This window comes from Solea solea, chromosome 1, assembly GCF_958295425.1.
Source record: "Solea solea chromosome 1, fSolSol10.1, whole genome shotgun sequence".
Classification (NCBI taxonomy): domain Eukaryota; kingdom Metazoa; phylum Chordata; class Actinopteri; order Pleuronectiformes; family Soleidae; genus Solea; species Solea solea.
Window position 1 is genome coordinate 46,760,280 of NC_081134.1, and position 13,670 is coordinate 46,773,949.

Genomic DNA, 13,670 nt, shown 5'->3' on the forward strand with positions numbered 1-13,670 from the left:
AAATAATGGTTAGTAGATATGTTTGTTGAAATGAGCAGGTATAACGTCTTTGATTTGTGGTTATTTTATTTCATTATTATTGATATTTGGATTTGTGGTCAAACTTAAAGTCTCTGAAGTGTCACTATCAAAATATAGTGTGTTAAACACTAAGACAATCATTAGAAGTGAAAAATGTGAGTTGTTTCTAGCATTTCTAAATTACAGTCCATTTTCAGCCCTATTTATTAAATGTTGTGTCCATAAAGACTAAAACCCACATTTAACTCGTTCATCAGGAGCCAAATGAAATCTTTAAGTATCCCACAGTGATTGGAATCATTTAAAATATCAACATATGACATTTGTGTGTTAAATGTCTTTGTAGATGAGAAAATGTACATAAACATGAACTGACTGCACCAGTGTTGATAATAGGCTGTCAACAGTCTAAAGGTCAGAGGTCAAACACAGACACAGGTATCTGATGCATCACTGTGCTGCAAGAATATTTGCAAATGTCAAAGAAAATAGTCACAACAAAGAGGTAGCCGTGGCAACGATACAGTAACAAGGGCTTCATTATTTCTATGGTCCATTAAAGTCAAATAAAAATAAAAAATCACAACGTCCACCTCAAATCTATCGTTTTATCCACAAAACAAATCCTGGAAATATTCACATTTAGGTTAAGAATCAGTGTTTTTCATCTGATGAGTGTTATCAAATGAATGAATTATTATCGTTATTATAATAATGATAATAATGATAATAATGATTATTGCAGCCCCAATAATAAGTAGGAATACCAGTCAAATCAGAGAAAATGGTAAAAAATGAATTAATGATTAAAGTATAGTTATAGTTGGAGTAATTTATATGTTTTCCACTAGATTATATTAGATTATAACGATCGAAAGATCAACTTTATTGATCCCAAAATTAAGAAATGATTGTGTTACAGCAGCAAAAAATGAGACAAAAGCAAAATATGCATCAAAAAATAAGATGTTAAAAGAACGATAGAACGGCTCTGTTAATATCTGCAGCTCTGGGTCCAGTCTCGTGTCCTGCAGCCACAGATGCAGCAGCAGCGACTCGGCCTCGGTTTGTTTAGAGGGCCGGCCTATGCAAACAATCACAGCTGCTGCCCCTCCCCCTCTTCCCCCCCCCCCATCCCTGATGACCACTGCTCAGGTCTGTTGCAGCTCTGACTCTCGGGCTTCTTCCTAATATCTCTCTCTCTCTCTCTGACATGAAGAACTTAACCTCTCTGTGACCTTGGACTTTCATGAGGGTAAACACACACACACACACACACACACACACACACACACACACACACAAACACACGTCCAACATGGCTGTTCTGCTTCATCCAGTGAAACTCCCTCCTCTCAGCTCTTCCCTCCTCTCATACTCTGCATGCAACACTAGATGGTGCCCTGTTCATAGTGATACTGACCTGTTGCTGCCCAGTGTGACCTGCTCGTGTTGACTGACAGACAGACAGACAGGCAGGCAGGCAGACAGACAGACAGACAGTGGTGCAGCAGCAGAAACAGCAGCAGCACGGTGTATTCATGGAAACAGTGTTAAATTCTCTGACACCTGCAGTGATGCCTGCAGTGGAGTGAGAAACGCCAGAGTTGAACCATGTATGAGGACATGATGATGATGATGATGATGATGATGATGATGATGATGATGATGATGATGATGATGTACATTATTAGTTACATTATAGTGGGCAGCCTGTAGCCAAGAGGAAAGGGAACTTCGCTTGTAACCAGAGGATCGCAGGTTCAAATCCCCACCCGGTCAAACAGGGCTGGTGTACCCCTGAGCAAGGTACCCAACCCCCAATGCTCCCCGGGCGCTACTCAGTGTGGCAGCCCACTGCTCCTAATTCTAGGATGGGTCAAATGCAGAGGAATACTTTCCCTAAGGGGATTAATAAAAATTAATCTCTGATTGATCAGTTCTTAACGACCAACAGGGGGCAGAGTTTGATCTCCCGTAATTTGAGGTGAATTTTTTAGTGGAAAAGTGAAATCAGGAGGAAAAAAACTCTCTGATGTCATCAGATCTGTTTTCTACATTTCTACTGTGTGTGTGTGTGTGTGTGTGTGTGTGTGTGTGTGTTCCAGGTATTACTGGCGTTGTGGGGACCTAAATCACAGTCACAGTATTCGGACACAAATCAAGTCCCCGTAATGTAAATGACTACATTTTAAGGTGAAGACATGTTTTAATAGGGCTGAGACTTTATCGCGTTAATTAAGATGAATTAATTACAGAAACATTAACGCGATATAAAAAATAAGGCATTTAATCGCAATTTATTGTTGTGCTCCAAACAGCGCGGAACGTTGCTCATCGCACGTGTTCCCGGCCGAAATACTGACGCACAGGACACAACACGAGAGGAACGGACATCAGAGACAAGCCTGATGACAAGTTGGCGGAAACTTTAGTTTTAAAATTCTACCGGAAACATGAAGAAAAGTGTCGCCGGAGCACTTCTGCCTCGCGCAGCTGTGTGTGTGTGTGTGCGCGTGTGTGTGCGCGCGTGTGCGTGTGTGTGTGTGCGCGCGCACAGGAGCAGCAGTGTCGACAAGATGACGCGGTTCAGAGTGAACATGAGTGAGTAACTTAAAGACACAGAAAGTTTTCAAAAAGTCCTGAAAAAAGCAACTATATTATTATAATAATAATAATAATAATATTATAATAATATAGCTAACTTGAACTGAACAACGCATTTCTATTACACTTTACTGGTGAAAATAAGCAGGATGTTGTTGTTTAAGCTCATTTATGTGTCTATTCATTGATTAAATCATAAACCAAAATCCATTTAAATTGAAAAATGTTGCTTCTTGTGTCAAATATTGATACGCGATTAATTACAAAGCCTCTAATGAATGAATTAGGTTCATTTTTTGATCCAGTCCCACCACTAGTTTTAGGATTAGGCCGAGGTTAAGGTTGAGTTAAGGGTTGGGATTAGACCAGTAGTTATTATGGTTAGGGTTAGAGTAACTCTCCAGGAAAACTTGAATCTTTGTGAGGGACAAACACGTCTGGTCCTCTTTTTGGGGTTAGAGTTAGAACTGAGTTTAAGTTAAGGGTTAAGTATTATATTAAGTACACCTCAAAATCCACTGCTTATTGTATATACTGTATATTATAGTTTGGCTCATTGTGTATTGCAATGTCTTTCATTTCATTTCATTTTTCATTGTATTGTATTTTATTTTGACTTTTTTTAAACTTATATTTGACTTATTTGTAGCGCTGCTACGATGACAATTTTCATCGGGGATAAATAAAGTTATCTATCTATCTGTCTGTCTGTCTGTCTGTCTGTCTGTCTATCGATCTATCAAGTAAGTGTAGGGCTGCATTATGTGTGAGTGTCCTCAGTAAGAGTGTGTGTGAGACACTGTGACATATTTAGGATCAGGACCAGTCGTCCTCATAGGTTTAGGCTTAGGCTTAGGCTTAGGGTTAACCCTCATAGGCCCCGGCTTTGAGACTCTGGTTAAAGACAGCATTACAATAAGAAGTGAGTTAGCGTTAAGTTTCGGGTTAGTTATTCACTGGTAATGGTTAAGGTTAGTTTGTGTGTGTGTGTGTGTCTTTGTGTCGTGACTGTGTGTGTGTTTGTGGAGAGGGTTAGGAATACAATATGTGTGTGTGTGTGTTTGTGTGCCGTGGGATTTGAGTGACGAGGGCTTATTGTGTGTGTGTGGATGTGTACTCAAGCATGTGTCTGAGCCCATTTATATGTGTGTGCATGCATGTGTGCGTGTGCATGCATGTGTAATGACTGGGGGAGGGGTGGTGGAGGAGAAGAAGAAGAAGAAGAAGAAGAAGAGTGTGCATTCATTCATGCCCGCGTGTGTGTGCATGCTTGCGTGCAGTGGTTTGTGTGCATATAAACACTATATGCATCTATTATGAGTTCTATGTTTGCTCACGCACGTGTGTGTCTGTGTGTGGGTGTGTGCGTGCGTGTGCGTGCGTGCATGCATGTGTGTGTGTGTGAGAGCAAAAGAAAGTGTGTGTGTGTGTGAGAGTGACAGGCAGTGAGTGGAAGTGAATGTGTATCCACGTGTGTACATCAATGTGTGTGGGTTGTACATCACTGTTGCACGAGGATGTGTGTGTGTGCGTGTGTCAGCTCTTATTTGTTGTTATGTATGCATGAGTCTAGAAGCGTACATGTGCATGCAAATGCACACGTCCTCACTATATAGTGAAATGTTCGTGTCAGCAGACTGAGTTCTATAATGCAGGTAGTCACATCAGTGACTGTGTGTGTGTGTTCTTGTATTTACCTCTTTCTGGGATACACACTAACCTTGGAACTGGTTAAGTTTAGGGTTAAAATTGGAATTGTGGTCAGGTTAAGGGTTAGGGTTAGACATTAACTGGTTATGGTTCAGGTTATTGATCGGCTGTCTAAATGAATAGAAGTCAGTGCAGAGTCCTAAGAAGTACAGCTGCACAAACCCTTGTGTGTGTGTGTGTATATGTACATACATATATAAATGTGTGTGTGTGTATATATGTACATACATATATAAATGTGTGTGTATATGTACATACATATATAAATGTGTGTGTATATATGTACATACATATATAAATGTGTGTGCGTGTGTATATGTACATACATATATAAATGTGTGTGTGTGTGTATATGTACATACATATATAAATGTGTGTGTGTGTGTGTGTGTATATGTACATACATATATAAATGTGTGTGTGTGTGTGTGTGTGTGTGTGTGTGTGTGTGTGTGTGTGTGTGTGTGTGTATGTACATACATATATAAATGTGTGTGTGTGTGTGTATATGTACATACATATATAAATGTGTGTGTGTGTGTGTGTGTATATGTACATACATATATAAATGTGTGTGCGTGTGTATATGTACATACATATATAAATGTGTGTGTGTGTGTGTGTGTGTGTATATGTACATACATATATAAATGTGTGTGCGTGTGTATATGTACATACATATATAAATGTGTGTGTGTGTGTGTGTGTGTATATGTACATACATATATAAATGTGTGTGTGTGTATATATGTACATACATATATAAATGTGTGTGTGTGTGTGTGTGTGTACAGTGAACACCCGGTTTCCATTAGCCTGGCCGGTGTGGTTCCCTCAGCCAGACCACGAACCTCCTGTCTCCACTGTGGCTCCACCCAGCGCTGCCACAGGCTTCCCAGAAAAGAACAGCGTCTAATTAAAAACTTTAATTACATTCATCTCATCTCTGTCTCTCTCTCTCTCTCTTTCAGTTGAATAAAACAAGTGTATACAAACAGTTCCATGTGATAAATGGGCATGAAAGGCAGAGGCAGCAGTTTTTTTGTTGTTTTTTGTTTTTTTACCCCTGAGCAGAATGGCTTTTAATCAGAGTTGTTGACATTCATGATATACAGTATATATATATATATATATATAGTATACATATAGTCTCCTGTGATGTTGTCCTCCACTTGAGCACCATCTGGAATGTCTTTGACTCTTAAGGACTTCATGATCATCGGGCCTCTGATTTCTTATGTCCTTGTTCTGATCTCTAAGGCATCTTAAAAACATAGATCATCCACATATGTATGGGTGGATTATTAGACAACAGGCCTTCCAGGCTCCGCCCTGTTACACAGCAGCACCATTTCATCTTTAGTTTAGTTTGAGCTTTGTTTGCCTTTTTGGTCATTTCTGCATCTTTTTGTGGTTATTTTGCGTCGTCAGTGTCGTCACTGTCTTTGCAGCCGCTTTGTGTTTCTTTGTTTTTCGCTTTTTCACATTCTTTCATATCTCTGTTGGTTGTGTGTCAATTTATAGTCATTCTTTTTGTCATTGTTGCATATTTGTGCTGCTTTGTAGTGGTTTAGCATCTGTTTGAGGCCCCGCTCTGTCTTTTTATATTCATCGTGTGCCTTGTTGTTGTGTTGCGTTGTCTATTGCATTGCTTGTTTGTTATCGTCTTGCATCACATAGGTCATTTGTCTCTGTGATACGTATTTTGTTGTAGTTTTCCAGGGTCTTTTTAGTCATTTTATTTAGTTATGTTTTGTTGTTTGTCTGTGCTGCTTAATGGGCTTGTGTTCATTTGTTCACTGTCCCTCGTGTGTGTTTTGTGTCTCTTGTGTCTCGTTGCAGATGTGTGTTTTTTTGTTGTATTGTGTCTGTAGATCACTTCCAAACACACATTTAACATACGTGGACATGAAATGCTGTGCCTGTGCAGATCGACATGAAGAACACATTGTAGTTCTGTGGTCTCTTTGTAGTTGTTGTTTGTCTTTTTATGGTTGTTTTGTGTCTCTGCAGATGTCTGTGTCTCTGCAGATGTTCTTGTCTCTGTAGATGTTTTTGTCTCTGTAGATGTGTGTGTCTCTGTAAATGTTCTTGTCTCTCTGCAGATGTTCTTGTCTCTGTAGATGTCTGTGTCTCTGTAGATGTCTGTGTCTCTGTAGATGTCTGTGTCTCTGCAGATGTTCTTGTCTCTGTAGATGTTCTTGTCTCTGTAGATGTTTTTGTCTCTGTAGATGTGTGTGTCTCTGTAAATGTTCTTGTCTCTCTGTAGACGTTCTTGTCTCTGTAGATGTCTGTGTCTCTGTAGATGTCTGTGTCTCTGTAGATGTCTGTGTCTCTGCAGATGTTCTTGTCTCTGTAGATGTTCTTGTCTCTGTAGATGTTTGTGTCTCTGTAGATGTCTGTGTCTCTGCAGATGTTCTTGTCTCTGTAGACGTTCTTGTCTCTCTGTAGATGTTTTTGTCTCTGCAGATGTTTGTGTCTCTGCAGATGTTTTTGTCTCTGTAGACGTTCTTGTCTCTCTGTAGATGTTTTTGTCTCTGCAGATGTTCTTGTCTCTGTAGACGTTCTTGTCTCTCTGTAGATGTTTTTGTCTCTGCAGATGTTTGTGTCTCTGCAGATGTTCTTGTCTCTGTAGATGTTCTTGTCTCTCTGTAGATGTTCTTGTCTCTGTAGATGTTTGTGTCTCTGTAGATGTCTGTGTCTCTGCAGATGTTCTTTTCTCTGTAGACGTTCTTGTCTCTCTGTAGATGTTTTTGTCTCTGCAGATGTTTGTGTCTCTGCAGATGTTTTTGTCTCTGTAGACGTTCTTGTCTCTCTGTAGATGTTTTTGTCTCTGCAGATGTTCTTGTCTCTGTAGACGTTCTTGTCTCTCTGTAGATGTTCTTGTCTCTCTGTAGATGTTCTTGTCTCTGTAGATGTTTGTGTCTCTGTAGATGTCTGTGTCTCTGCAGATGTTCTCGTCTCTGTAGATGTCTGTGTCTCTGCAGATGTTTGTGTCTCTGCAGATGTTTGTGTCTCTGCAGATGTCTGTCTCTCTGTAGATGTTCTTGTCTCTGCAGATGTTTGTGTCTCTGTAGATGTTTGTGTCTCTGCAGATGTTCTTGTCTCTGTAGATGTCTGTGTCTCTGTAGATGTTTTTGTCTCTGCAGATGTTTGTGTCTCTGTAGATGTTTTTGTCTCTTTGCAGCTGTTGTGTCTTGTTATGGTTGTTAAGTCATTGTTTTGTTTTGTTGTTGTAGTTGTTCTGTTTCTCTCTCTACTCTGCATGTGTTTTAGCTTTACATATCTTTGAGACAAATCATTTTGTGTGGATCTCTAGTGGTTGTGTGTCTCTTTGTGGTAAATTTGAAATCTTTGTAGTATTTCTCTGTCGTTTCTGTGTCATGTGCACGGTGTGAGTTGTGTCCGCTCGCTGTGCGTGGACCTACATCAGGGCCTTCAGGAGCATCTTTAAGGAGTTTCAGGGAGTTTCGGGGAGTTTCTCTCATCACCTTGAACACAGGAGCTTCTTATCAGAGCCCATAGCAGCAGGTTTATTAACTGTGACCTGGTGCGTCCTCACACAAGACCCGTCTTTGTTGAAGTGGAAGACGCTGACCTGCAGAGTCAGACTGGCGTATGTGGGTTATCGGTTCATCTCCTAAGGTCTTGGAGAGCCAGGTTGGATCACTGCGATCTGCCCGCAGGAGTCATTATTCAAGGCGGGACCAGATGTTCCAGCTGAGAGATTACCATCACATCACTCCTCAGTAGGGAGTCCAGGCCCGTTTACCATTCTGGTGCTGGACTCCTCTTATCTCCCCATGTTTGCCACCTGTCCTGTATCCTCTTCATCTTTGTCCTTCTCCTTTCCTTCATCATCTGCTCTCAGTTTTGTCTCTATACCGCTCTTTTAACTTCTTCCTGTCGTCTGTCTCTCTCTCCTCAGTCTTTCCTAACACTAACATTTCTTATGTTCCTCTTCCTTCTCATTTATTATCCTCCTCCACCTTCCACTATACTTTCCTTTGTTTTCCTTCTTTGCCCCAGTCTTTTCCTTTTGTTTTCTCCACACTCCTTTCCTTTACTTTCCTATTATATCCTCTCCTCTCCTCTATCATCTCTCTATTTTCTAATATTTACATTCCTAATATTTCCTTTTATTACTTATATTTTCCTTTTCCTCTCAGTCTTCTCTTAAGTGTTTGTATTGTGTCTCATCTGTCATCTCCATCTTTGCTTGTCCCCATTTCCTTTCCTTTCCTTTAAAAATCCATCTCAGATATTTGACATAACCTAAAAGACTCCTGATGGGGAATTTAAATATTAGACATTTTCAATTCCCTAAATCTTGTGCAACTGATCAATTCACCTACAAGACTAAATCCTAAAACACAAGATGAATTAGTTACGATGCTCTAACTGTCCCCGGGGTTTTTACAGATCTTGGGAAAAAATATATTTTCCCATGATGCACCTTGGACATGGAAGTGCATTCACAAAGAGCCCAAATTAGTTTAGAGAATCATGAAGAATGTGGTGAGTCTGAAGATCTTTTTTTAAATGTATTTTATGTTGTTATTGATCTTTGATTGACGTTTTTAATCTCAATGTAACTTTCTGCTCAAATAAAAGGTAAAATAAACCGGCTTGCTGCCCCCTCACTGAGAGGATTGCAGAGGCATTTGCAGAAAGGCAGAACTCTGTCTTTGGTTACTCAGATGTAAACATTTGAGGTCATGACCTGTGTATATAACATACTGTATATATAGATTTGAATGTTTTTACAGTTTGTGAATCACAGATCAATGAAGAGTTGATAGTATTGAGACTTTCTGGACATTGCGATTGTTTAACTTATTTATAAAGGATATGAAATTCTTTTTGTTGTCTGTCAGAATAATGTGGGATGAATGGATGAAAAATGAAGCCCTTCTCCAGCGGAACTCGACACACTGGTGACATTAGCTGACACACTTCATCCTCACTCTGTGTTTCGGTTGCTTTTGTGTTTCTAGAAATAAAACAATCCCCTTCATCATTTATGACGCTAGATGATGGAAAGCAATAATTCAACATACTTTAAACGTTATCGGACAAATAAATTATCATTAAAAAAAACATTATAACATTTCTGATTAAAATAGGTGTTCCACCTCTTGTCAGTGGGGGGGGCTGAAGCACCCTCAGCAGCCCACTTCCTGCTTGCCTACCAGACCCAGCGCCATGGGCGGGCTTTGGGGGCCGTTCCCCGCCCACAGAGTAAGCCGTGTCCGCCCTGGACTGAAACCTGTTCATTTTATCTGGGTTTTGTTTTTTACCTTGGAGTGGCCAACTCTCTATAAGACACCGCAATGCATTCTGGGATACCCGTGCCACTTTGGTAGCCTCTGAAATGAAGCCATTCATTCATTATTTCCCCGTTACATAGTTAGAACAAACACATTCAACACAAACTCTAAGAAATGTACTATTGTATTTTGTTAGTTAGATTTTAGAAAAAGGATTTCTCAGCACTGTAGGAGTGCTCACAGAGCTGCTGTTCAGCCTGGAGCAAATAAAACGTAGGTTGAAATAGTGTGCCGTCCATCTGTTTCTGTCCCCGACCAATGACAACATTTCAATGCAGTAGCAAGTGTCTGAACATGTAGAATTTCAATGATCTACAGTAAACTGTGTAGATTTGCACGTGGCTCAACAAATACCATCACTGGACGCACATACAGTATATTACATTACATTACATGTCATTTATATACGCGTGGTTCAAGAGTTACACTTGAAATGTATCTCATCAACACTCAGAATTAATCTCTAGGTGGAAATAAACCTAAGTTTCACTTTAATTCCCTCCCAGAATATTTGTTTCTCTTTCAAAGAACAACTTACTATGAAATGTATTTCAAGAGAAACTGAAAAATGTTGAATCTCCAGCAAAGTGACACAGGATAGGATTTGAGTGATTGGCCCTGCGACCTCACAGTGCACCCTGTCATAAGCGATTGTGTAGAAAACCTTGATTTACTTGCATGACATAGGAAATTATACAAATAACATTTGACTTTAAAAGCTTCTGGGAAAAGTCATCTCCATTCTCAGCGCTGTAATCGTTACCAGACTAAACTGAGGGTAAAGACGGCCTATTTTCATGTCTTTTTCCACCTACTGGATTATGATCCCCTCTATGTTATTGTGCAGGGAAATAGGCAGAGCAGCTACACACATGCTCTCTACTTGAAATTGAAATGTGTCTCTTGGTTGTTGATGCTCACATCAGCCTGGACAACCACGCACATAAAGGTCTGCAAAAGCAGAGTCGGGGGTCAGGAACAGAGAGCCTCGCTGTCCTCTTTGCTCAGCAGGTGATCAAATATCAATTATCAGCTGTTGTTATCTCAGTCTGTGTCTCCAGGCAAGCTTTTTTTATTTTGATGTTTAATCTGAGGACGTACCCACTGAGAGAAACCCAACTATCAGTGTTTTTTTTGTTTGGCCTCACTGAGTCTTGTATGTGTCTGTGCCGGGATGGAGGAGGAACTTTGATGTCAGTCTGGTTCTCTGGAGGGGGCTTCTGTTTTCTCCTGCCAGAAACTCAGACCACAGGACCACCACTGGGCGATGCACCGGGTCAAGGACAGAGGGAGTCCTCGAAAATATTGACTCATTGCGAGACACTGTGTTACCTGGCTTTGGCTCTGTGTCTTTTACATAGAACTTTAACTTTCAACAGAATAAATAAATAAAAATTAGCCTGGAACAATAATGAGCAAATGAGACATGAGATATGAACTCTTGAAAATTGGGTATGCACATTTCATGGAGTTGAGTACACTTGCCCACTCACTGTCTCTGGATTATTCAGAGTCGTTCATGCTTTCTTCTGACATAAACTCAATCTGACATTTTCTGGATTTGGGATATGAAAAAAGAAGAAGAGTGAACACTAACAGAAGAATTTCAAAAACGTGAACATAGAACGTTGGTAAATGTCTGAAAGCAACTTTGCTGAGCTTTAAAGATGCTATTGGTATCAATCAATATTGGCTTGTAAATGTATTATCTGTAAATACACACAGTATGTTATTTAACTTCAGCACAGACTAATGCCATGTTTCCACCATGGTGCAGTATGTTAAAGTCTGGAATGGTAAAGGAGAGCTAGGGCTGTGCGATATTGATGAAAATCAATATCCCGATATTTTTTGGGATTTTGCCGATAACGATTGGCAATATTTTGCAATCCTCAAAAATGTGTTTGTAAAAGCATCGGAGGCCTGTTGTCCCAACTTGCTCTTGTTAATATCATATTACAGGTCTTATTTATTAACTTTACTTGCAACATAAACGCTTCATATTTCAACTAGAAGGCATTAAATAAAATGTGGATCCACAGTTAACTGCTGCCAAAGTTTGCTGAGTGTGTTTTCTTGTCGGTACGTTAGCTGAACCCTCGCGGTCGACCGCTGACTGCCGAAGCTTTTCCTATTCTTCATATTCTGTGCGGTGGTTCATTCACAGATGGTGAAAAAAAATCGCTGTCGAGCCGTCTTTGCTTTCTCTGACGGCAACCGCTTTCCGACATAGTTTGCAGATTGGCGTCTTTTGGGTGACGTCAGTGTTTTGGAAGCCAAACCAGCTCCATGCGAGTGAGGAGGATCCACGTTTAACTATTAAATCTAACGACGTGGATTCAGAGGCTGGTAGAGTTTGTGTTTGTTCACTCATGTTTAACTTCAGCTGTACATGCAGCTACTGTATGTTAACTTGTTGTTGTGAGGCGTGGACACGGCATGTGTTCTCAATGCTCATGCGCTGCAGTCTGTCCTACTCGGCGTGATCATGCAGTGAATGTGTGGCCTCTCAAAAACACACTCTGTGATATTGTGATTTCACACATCGTCAAAACAACAATTAAGATACTGACGTAGACGATAGTAGATATTGCACACTCTTACTGAGAACATGGTAAATGGTCTGCATTTATAGAGCACACCTCTCAAAGGTGCTTAACACTACACTTTTGTCATTCACCCATTCACACCCATTCACTCGCACTTTCATACAGTGCATCGACACTATATGCAGCATATTTTCTGTCACTTCTGTCTTTCATACACATTCACACGCTGCACATGTGAGACTGTCGCCACTAATACATGCTAACATCTGTCTTTTGTCTATTACGGAAATGAAGACAAATAACAGTCAAATAAATGCGTTTATTTAGTCCGGACAGTCGTGAATACCTTGTCTGCCGGATGCTCCGTTGTCCTCCTTTCTGGAGTTTCACTGGAACGCAGCAATGGCCTCATATCTATAGACTAACAAACAATTGGATAAAAGCAGTGTCGATCAAATATGTTTGATATATCATTGGTTCAAAACTGCTTCCATGTGCTGGCTGTGCAACTTCATAGACATTCAACTATGCATTTATTGATATGATGCAGTTCTATATATGTGTTACATTTATTTTTAACTTTCTCTGACTTGATGACGTGAAAATGAAGGAGCATGTGAGCGTTCTCGGCCCAATGAACCCAGATTTTTGACATTTACATTTCAAAATGGCACCATTAATAAAGGTAAAGTGATAGAAGGAGTTAGTTTACCACCGAATCAGCTCAAGTTAAGCCTACCACGTCAATACAAAGCGCCCAGTCACCAGTGCAGCTGCAGCTAACGTTAGCAGCGAAGATGTTAGCAATTTAGCGAGCCATAGCAAAGCTCTTCGCCAAACTAAACTCTGTGACTGACAGGCTACTTTATACGGACCTGATGTGTTATTTTTAACACAGCTTCTCAACAGAGGGCTGGCGGCCCACATTCAGACGGCCCTCAATCCCCTCAAGCCCTGCAGTTTCTGTTTTGCCACAAAATGGACACAGTGTGCTGGGAACAGGTGGAACGTTGATGATGATGCCAGGGATGAAGGGATACCATGTGCTCAAAAGTAGGGACTATATTTTTCCTGTAAATCTACAAGACGTTAACTTAAGACCAAAACATGTGAGAAGCAGAGGAAGATGAGGAGATGACTCAAAATGGGAGTGGAGCATGTGAATGTAAACCGGATATGGCACTGACTCTAATTCTATACACACACTCACTTAGCAGATGCCTTTCCCTGCAGTGTACACACACACACACCTATGGCACAACCCCGTTGCCTGTGAGACGGTCTTTCTGAAGGGTTAAATAAACACTGATTAAACTCTTCCCTCGGTGAATAATTCACTACCAACATAAAGTTGATGTGAGGTAAGTGCCAGAAAGTGGAGGTGAGTGTTGAAAGAACGTGAACTAACACACACACACACACACACAATGTTCAACATGTGCATAGGTGTGGG